Genomic DNA, 9,127 nt, shown 5'->3' with positions numbered 1-9,127 from the left:
ATGGCAAGCCAATAATTGCATTGCCCCGTGGTCTCTGCTTTAGCTCCTGCTCTGGATTCCTGCCTTGAGGTCATGCCCTGGGTTCCCTTCATGATGGACTGCGACCTGTAAGCCAAACAAATCCTTTCTCTCTCTAAGTTGTTCCCGTCATAGTGTCTATCACAGCAACAGAGAAACAAAGGAAGACACTAGGGCTTTTGCATGGCAGGCAAGGGCTCTGCCACTGAGCACCCGTCTCTGCCCCATGAAGTTGTGGGTGTTGTGTTTAATTCTGCAGGGCTGGGGATGTGCCCTGGTTACATGCTTTTCTTGTTCCACTGAGCTGCCCAGGACCCTCAAGTACTGCTGAAGAGCAGTGAGACCATGGACAGCCTCCCTCTGTTCCCAGACCAAGGAGAAAGTGCTGAAGTTTTTCCGTCACCTGTAGTATTGGCAATGCCTTTTTTGAGGCAGGATTTCAAAGTGTAGTCTTGGCTATCCTAGAACTAGCTATGTAGAGCAGGTTGGGCTTACACTTACAGGGATCCACCTGCATAAGAGTGATTAAAGGCAAGCATTACCGTTGTTTGCCTTTATTCTTTAAGTTTTTGAAACCAGAACATTTATTTTATGACTGATTGTTGAGATCCTTGAGGTGAACTGGATGCTGGAATAGCTGCCCTTTGGGGATCAGGTGTACTGTTCCTTCACGGGTTCCGTGTCTGAATCTGTGATAGACAATTTTAGGTGCTTCTTTTTTTGCCTGGTGCTGATAGTGTTTCATCTCTTGGCCTTGACAGTCCAATTATGCTTTTCGCTTTCTCTGCCACTTGGCAGGGTAGCCACATTTGCTACAGGTCTACTTCTGAAGGTGGTAGACCTCAGAGCTGCCGCAGCAGCACAATCCATGCGTCTTACTGTGATGCCCTCCAAAGGACGCCACTGCTTTCCTCATCCTGCCTCTGCCGCCAGCTCCAACAGCCAATATGCTTAATCGCTGAGCACTCTCCAACCCCAGCTCTGCTGAGTACTCGCGCTGCTTTCATCGGGAGGACCATGTGGCTTCTCTTCTTTAGTGTGCTGTGATGGTGCAGGACTTTGAGAGTTGGAGCCTCTGTGTGTGTGAGAGAGAAATCCCACATGGTCATAGTATTCACACTCGGTTGGATTTGATTAGCTTTTTCTGCTTGTCTATTTTTTTCTTCTTGCTTACTGTTTTAGAAACAGGGTCTCCCTCTGTAGCCCAGGTCGGCCTCTGTAGTACTGGGAGTTCAGGTGAGCACCAACAGGCCTGGCAGTCACTGGGTGTGATCTGAGAACAATGTGTCCCTTTCTTCTCTTTTTTCTTTCACCTCTTTGTCATGAAGCTCTCAGTCATTCTCAGAGCATCTGCACTCCAGGGAAGGAGACTCCTGGAGGGAAGGAAGAAGCTCTGACAGTGATGAGATTGTGGTTGGCAGATAAGGTCACAAGACATGTCAGAATATAGACCAGTGGAAATGACATAAATACAATACTTACATATAAAATTCACACAAAAAATAAAACAAACAAACAAAGAATCCAGACAAAGAATCCTGGACTGTTCCCAGGCCACACCCACCCACAGCAATCTCTTTCTTCTGTTAAGAAAATGGCAAGCCCCTACCCAGAGTGTCAGTGGCTCTGTACCCCCTAAGATGACCAAGATGCAGGATTCCAGGAGAGAAAGGCAGGCACATGTCCCCAAGGACATCTACAGGCTCGGATTGCCAGACTCCAGGACTTCAGGGGCTATGGGTGGCTCATCCTCACCGGTTCAGTGGGTACACTGCAGTCGGATGAGCCCCTCCTCCTCACCACTCCTGGCAGGAAAAGACCCCCTTCCCCTCTGTGCTGCCTCAGCAGAAACCAAAGACAGCCCAACTCCATGAAACCTCCCCCTCCCCTGAGACGGGTAAGAAGGGAAATCGATCTCCCTTGTGGGCCTGAACCCTCATCCGAAGCCCCCCTGTGCTGTTTATCTTGTGGTGTTGGGACTGAATACTCCTCAGAGCCCTCACCAGTCGTCTGTCTATCTGTCTGTCTGTCTGTCTATGTGTTAATAACTCTTTGAGCAAATCTCTTACCAAAAGAACATTCTACCTCAGTGCCCCCTTGAGCCTCGAGCCCAAAATCTTTCAACAATGTGATTGGGCATAGAAAACATGTGCTCCTCAGGTACTCCAATGGAGACTTAGCACTCCTTGATGTCCATATTTATATTACCATCAAAGGACAATGGGGAAACCGAGGCACTAACAGATCAAAGTCAGATGGCTGGAGCCTTGACTACAACCCAGACACTGCAGCATTCCATGCCTTAAACTGAGAACCTCCCTCCCTATTCTGAAGGTCACAGTCTGGGTGTATGTCATCCTTGGTCTCTCCTTTTTGAAGATTTATTTTACTTTTTTTGTTTGTTTTCAAGACAGGGTTTCTCTCTGTAGCCCTGGCTGATCTGGAACTCACTGTGTAGAGCAGGGTAGGTGTAGACCAGGGTAGCCTCAAATTCATAGAGATCCAACTGTCTCTGCCTCCTGAATATTGGGATTTTTATTTTATTTTTAATAGTGTGTGTGTGTGTGCCTGTGTGTATCCATGTGTGTGTGGGAAGACCAGAAGATGGAATCAGATCCCTTGGAGCTGAAGTTACGGGAGGTTTTGAGACACTCAATATGAACTGAACTCCAGAATTTAACTTGGATTCTCTGCAAAACCAACAAGTGCTTTTAACCACTGAGCCATCTATCCAGCCTCCTGACCTCTTTAAGCAAGACTGGACCTTTCATGGGACTCTTGGTCACAAATGCCAGGCAGGTGCTCCGCTACAGAGCCACAGCCCAGTCTCCTGCTGCCAAGTTTGTCCTCTACAAAGACAGATGGGTTGTTTTGTAGTTGTTGTTGCTGCTGTTTTTGTTTCTTTTAAAAAAAAATATACTTTTTGTTATTTATACAGAATTCTGCCTGCATGTGTGACTGCAGGCAAGAAGAGGGCACCAGATCTCATTGTAGATGGTGGTGAGCCACTATGTGGTTGCTGGGAATTGAACTCAGGACCTTTGGAAGAACAGCCAGTGCTCTTAACCTCTGAGCCATTTCTCTAGCCCCCTGTCTTTGCTTTTCTAAACATAAATAAAACAGTGGGCTGGAGAAACAGTTCAGTTGGTAACTTGGTTGCCTTGCAAGCAGGAGGACCTGAATTTGATCCCCAGGGCTCAAGTTTAAAAACAAAAAAGTCCAAGCATGGTGGCACACACTTTTATAATTCCAGCATTGATGAGGTTAAAGTGAAGGGCTCCCCATGCTCGCTGGCTGACCAGCCTAGCCCCATTGGTAAGTTTGAGTCCCAAAGAGAGATTCTGTTTCAAAAAGCCAAGTGGACAGCACCCGAGGAACCTCACTGGGGTCAACCTGTGGCCTCCACACACACACACACAAGTGAGACCATCCTTTCTCTTCTTGGAATCCCTATCTGAATCCACCACAATCAAAACAAAAGCAAAATCCACATATCTCCTAAGATGTCCTAGGCAAGATGAACCTCCCTTGACCTCTCTTCCTACTCGTCTCCATCCCACGAACAAGAGTGTGGTCTCCTCACTCCTTGCACCTGCTGCTTCCACTACCTGCGCTGCACTGACTTTCTCGACCTCCCTGCACAGCTGGAGGTAGAAACTGCTCACCTGATCACTGCTTTCGTGTGAGGAAACGGAGGTGTGGGGAGTTGCACAGTCCTGCTCAAGGCTTTCCTAGGCATTGGAACTCATCAGTGTGCCCCTGCTCGTGTGGCCCCTCCACACGCCTGCTCCAAGACTTTTCGCTCTTGTCTCCACCTCCCACCACACACATGCCATTCATCTGACAGTCAGGGAAAAGGTCCATTCAGAAGGACTGCTCAGGCTGGGGGTGTGGCTCTGTTAGTAGCATGCTTGCCTGGAATGTAGAAGGCCCTGGTTTCTATGCCCAGCACCACGTGAAATTAGGTATGGTGGCACATACCTGTAATCTCAGCACTTGGGAGGTAGAGGCAGGAAGATCAGAAGTTCAGGCTCATCCTCAACTACATAGTGAGTTTGAGGCCAGTACGGGCCCCGTGAGAACCTGTCTGAAGCAAATCAGACTGAAACCCAGCAGGGACTGAGGTGCTACCTGTTGACAGAACCATGCTCAGCTGCAGCAGGATTGGAGCCTGCCCTCATTCACGTGATTGCTTTCCCCTAGGCAAGCAAGGAGCAGGATGGAGACTTCTGGGAAGCCTAGCTCCAGCAATGCACCTCTACCTGAGCCATGCAGGTCGCAAGTTTCCCAATCCTGACTTGACCATCTGGCACTGGGAGGATCTCATTCAAACTGGGTTCCCCAGCCCACCCTTCTTGCTATCATGCACAGCCCTCTCCCATTTTGCCAGTAACCTGGCCATTATAGTCCACATTCAAGTAGCAAGTGAAGGCAACTTTTGCTGAGACCTTGTCCCAGGGGACAGGAGCCTTGTTTTCTTCTTTGAGTCCCCTGAGGACTGGCTCTAGCAACTGCTGGTTCAACGGGCTCTAGCAGCCACACCCAGCTTTTTGTTTGAGCTTGGAGCAGACCTAGCAGGCGGGCTGGTCTCCATCTGCGAGGTGACCCACACAGCACACAGCTCTGCTGGAAGGGCAGAGCCACCCATCAGATCTCAAGAAGGGGTTCCACCATGGCCCTGAGCATCTTGTCTGAGCAGTTCTGCATCCGAAGGCCTCGTCAGGTGACCGGGGTTGGGCAGGGATTGTTTTGGGATGAATGAGAACAGGCAGGAGTCAAGGAAGCCTACCTGATCTGCCCCCTTGCGCACAAGAGGCTGGTATTTGCCCGCCAGGTGGAACCCCAGCCCCTATTCTCCACAACTTCTGTGTCCTACCTGACTTGAGGGGTCTAGAGGAGGCAGGCCCCAACTCTCTGCTTGGGTGGCCCTTGGAAATTCTAAAGAAAGGCCCCTTCCACACACCCAAACACCTCAAGCTGAGGGCCTCAGCAGGAGACTCCTAAGATCAGCCTTCATCTATTGGTGGTATAAAATTAGAAAACGGTCTTCTAAATACAAGAGGATTGGAAGTCTGCGAAGTTCCTGAGGCATGGTAAAGGATGGTAGATACGCGGGAGGACTGAGTTCTCACAAATAGCAGTTTTATAATATATATATATATAATTTGTTTGTGTGTCACATGAGGACAGGTGCCAGCAGAAGCTAAAAGAGGTTGTTAGATCCCCTGGAGCTAGAGTTACAGGTAGCTGTGAGCTGCCTGACCTGGGCCTGGGTGCCGAGAACACACCTCTGGTCCTCTGATAGATCAGCATATGCTCTTGACCTCACCTCTCCAGTTCCAAGGGTCAGCTTCTCAGCCTAGACACTCTGAAAAAGAAGTGTAGTGGGAATTGTGGATGGTGATCGAGGTGTCCCCTTGAGCCCTATGTAGGACAAGACCAGTGGGTTTGGTTTCTGGGGACCTTCTTGTGTCCCAGGGAAGGGAAGGGGCACCACACCCAGGTACACCTCTCAAACAGAAGATTCCCTCCCAAGGCTAGCCCTGCTTACCACCTTACCCTCCTTTGGCTATTTGTGAGGAGGTGTCCTCAGCCCTGGCGCGCAGGTGCCACCCACTTGTCTATACTTAAGATTCTTATGCCCCCAGAGCGCTCAGGGGAGGAGGCTCAGGCAGGGACTGGGTCCACAGCACGCCTCCCCAGCAGCCGATCCGCCCTTGGTCCGCCCGGGGTTTTGCGTCCGCCGCGCCCTCCTCCCTCCTCCGCCCTCCGCTCTCTCGCTCCGCCTCGCCTGGATCAGCCCTCTGGTATTTCCTGCTGCTCAGCGACAGCTGAGCCCCTCGCGGGCCCACCACGGCCCGGCCCGGCCCGAGCACTGAGCTCAGCGAGCACGGTAGGAGCTCCGCTGTTGGGTACCGGGAAGGATGAGGATGGTGGACAGGCCGGGGAAGGCCAGGAGGGACTCGGCAGGCCTGAGAGGTTGCAGGGCCATGGAGCCGGCGTGGGGGTCGGGGAGCACTCACGGGCTGGTCTGGAGAGCTCCCTTGGATGCAGCCGGGTAGACCCAGACAGCAGCCCGAACGGGAAACAACGCCTGGCTGGGGATCCCGGGTGTGTGGGACTTCTGGGTGGCGGGTAGGGCCCGCGTGTGGGTGCGGCATGCCCAGCCCCGCTTCCCACTTCGTGTGGCTAAAAGGAGTCAGGACCAGGCGAGTGGGTGGGAGGGTCTGGCTGCCTCCGACCCGGGGGGTGGAGGGGTCTGTACCGCAGCCCAGCAGTAGCAGGGAAGAGGAGTCTAAGAGGTCTTGAAAGATCTTGGGTCTGAGATCTCAGGTCCCTGGCTTGAACCTGGATGGTCAGGGTCCGCAGAGCAAGTGGCTGCTGACCCCACCTTGCCCTTGGACTCTGTCCACACATGGCCTACCATAGGACAGGGGCCCTAAAGAAAGAGAGAGAGAGCTTGGCATTGTCAAGATGACTTGAGGCTGCACTTGAGGATTTCTGGGGCTGGGGACAGGTCCAGCCTGGCTTTGCCTCCCTCCCACCCCAGGCATCCTGGCTTTTTAGGTCCAAGACCTTGGAGCCCCAGTTGGGAGTGGCTTCTAGGGACGTGGGTAGACACGCCCTCCAGGACCAAGAGGGGAGGGGGCTTCTTCACCCCTCACCCACCTTGGGCCAGGCTTGGCCTGACTTACTAGAACCACTGGTTTGAATTTCTTGGCTTTTGCCATCTCAGCGTCTTACCCTGGGACTTGTCACCCACTTGTCTCTACCTAAGGATTCCTTAAAGAGCCTTTGGCTCCAGCCGCTGCAAGACTCCTTTGCACCGTTTTCAGATCACAGGGGTAGGAGTGATGGCATCAGGGCCTGGAGAAGTAAGCAAGACTCTTGGGGTGGATATTGCACTTTTGAGTTTATTTGCCCCCCCCCTTCCCCAACACCCCAGGCAATAGCAGCCAGTGGCTGTCTGTCCTTACAATGTTTTTGCCCCAATCTGTTTGCTCAAGCACCAGCAGAGGTGGAGGTGGGGGTATTTGCTGACGTTTGAACTTGGTGGGCTTCCAGAGGAGCCCGGAGAGCTTTTCAGGTGTCGGATAAATCAGGGTGATCTGGGTAGCAAGTAGTGACATCTGGCTGTCCCTTTCAGGCTTCTCACTGCAGGTCTATTGTCTGCCTGCACGTGTATGGGGCAACGTAGTGGGGCCTTTTAGCACCAGGCCTGGGTGCCAAGGAAGCAAGTGCTTGCGTCTGTCTGGTTTGCCTCACCAGGCAGTGTTTAGAGAAGGGTGAAGCAGCTGGGTGAGGCTCCTCCCCTACAGGGCTGTGCCTTGTCTTGGGGGAGACTGCTGTACTAAGACCCAACCCCAGCTGTACATCCCGGATGTCAGAGGGGGTCTCCTTCCCAGCCAAGGGGTCTGAGTCCTTCAGAGCTCAGCTCTGGGCTTTTTGCTGAATCGTAAGACATCCCTTCCCCCCACAACCCGGTTGTGTCTGCCACACTGAAGATGTCCAGGGTCAGTTTCTCCTGACACTCGGGCATCTTCCAAGAAGCTCTCCGAGCCACAATAGAGATCTGACATGCCACAAGTAGGGAGGGCAGAAATGGCACATGCTAGAGAGTGTTGTGTCTATCAGCTGTACTGGGGCCTTGAGCCATCTGTGCCCTCTGTGGTTCAGCCACATGCAAGTAGACACATGCCACCCCTGGCGCACAGGTGCTGAGTTCGCTCAAGGTAGTAGGGGTGTGTCCCCCTTCATTCCCATTTATTGTTCGAGAGAAGGGTGGGTCAGAGCGTGGGGCTGCTTTTTGGAAACGAGTGAGCCTGGGAATTTGAATTCTGAACCAAGGTAGTAGCACGAATGACCTGAAGCACAGGGGACTGACTATTGGATTCAGATCCGTCCCTGGAAGCCACGGCAGGTTGTTTGCAGTGATGGCAGGACAGCCTAGATAAACACCTTCAGTGCTTAGGGTGGGGCAGGATGGTGAAGCTGGCCTTTCCCCAGGCTTCCCACTGAGAGCCATAACTGCCTGCCCTGGGGTGTCCTGTCAAGTGTTGAAGGCTGTCCTGTAGGAAAAATACTGTTCCCTAGGAATCCCCATGTGATTTACCAAGACTTCAGCTCAAGGATAAAGAATTCAGAACCTGCCTAGATCCCAAAGGGCTAACCGATCACTCATTTGAGAAGTATGCATAGATAGGAAATGTTGGGCTGGGCAGGGGGGCAAGTACAAAGGCCTTGGAACTCCATCATCCTTGCATTACAGTTCCCAAGCCAGGGCTCAGGAGCATGCACACATGGGTAGCTGGTTGCCTTGTGGTGGCATCTAAGCCGAGGGGACTGGCACCAGTCATGGCTTCAGAACAGGGCTCTGGATGCCATTGGAGCAAAACAGAGGCTCCAACTTGGAGTCCTTTGTCTATAGATACAGCTGGGGAATCCTCATCCAAGAGAAAGAATGATGCAAGGCAGATGTAAAGAGAACCAACCCACAGAGGGAATCTCATAAGGGTGGTGACAGACCTGTGAAATGGGCTGGGGGGGGGGGCTTGAAAACTGTTGAGAAAAGCCTCGAAACTATCCAGTCAGACCCCTAGTGCGACCCTGGTTAAAACAACCTCACTAAGTTATTCGGGTCACTAAGACATAAGAGAAGGCCTTTACAGTTCAAGACAGGAGCCCGGCTGGCCAGTGTAAATTGACCAGTATAGAAGAGCCTTGGATATATAATGGCCTTTGATAAAGGCTCAGAGCCACCCAGGACTTTCCCAACCTCCCACCTGCCCAGCTCCTGCATGGGGCATCATTGTTCCCAGCTCACAGGCTCTCCCTTCCTATACACCTACCTAGTCCTCCAGCCAGCAGACAGTGTGCCCTGTATACACATGGACTTAGAGACAGAGAATTTACTCAGTATCTGTGAGGCTCTGGGTTCTATTCCCAGCACTGCCAGGGGCCAAAGAGGTGTGTGTGTGTAATTTACTCAGTGTCTGTGAGGCTCTGGGTTCTATTCCCAGTACTGCCAGGGGCCAAAGAGGTGTGTGTGTGTGTGTGTGTGTGTGTGTGTGTGTGTGTGTGTGTGCGTTTTCATGTAACTTGACCCCTC

At 52.1% G+C, this 9,127-nt stretch overlaps 1 protein-coding gene across 2 annotated transcripts in view; it reads left to right on the top strand.

Annotated features, from left to right (window-relative positions):
• The first annotated feature begins 5,798 nt into the window (after window positions 1-5,798).
• The window catches only part of Osbpl5 (oxysterol binding protein like 5), a 52,188-nt gene continuing 48,859 nt past the window's right edge, over window positions 5,799-9,127 (top strand). The window contains exon 1 of one of the 2 annotated variants that reach the window (XM_055614737.1): window positions 5,799-5,911. The gene's annotated coding sequence lies outside the window, so the exon portion shown is untranslated. The remainder of the gene's footprint in view (window positions 5,912-9,127) is intronic. The other variant, XR_008720972.1, reaches the window with a different exon arrangement.

The sequence above is a fragment of the Psammomys obesus genome, unplaced genomic scaffold (genome assembly GCF_907164565.1).
Source record: "Psammomys obesus unplaced genomic scaffold, mPsaObe1.curated_primary_1811, whole genome shotgun sequence".
In the NCBI taxonomy this organism is placed as follows: domain Eukaryota; kingdom Metazoa; phylum Chordata; class Mammalia; order Rodentia; family Muridae; genus Psammomys; species Psammomys obesus.
Note: the sequence above shows the minus strand (reverse complement) of the source record. Positions and strands in the feature narration are given on the sequence as shown.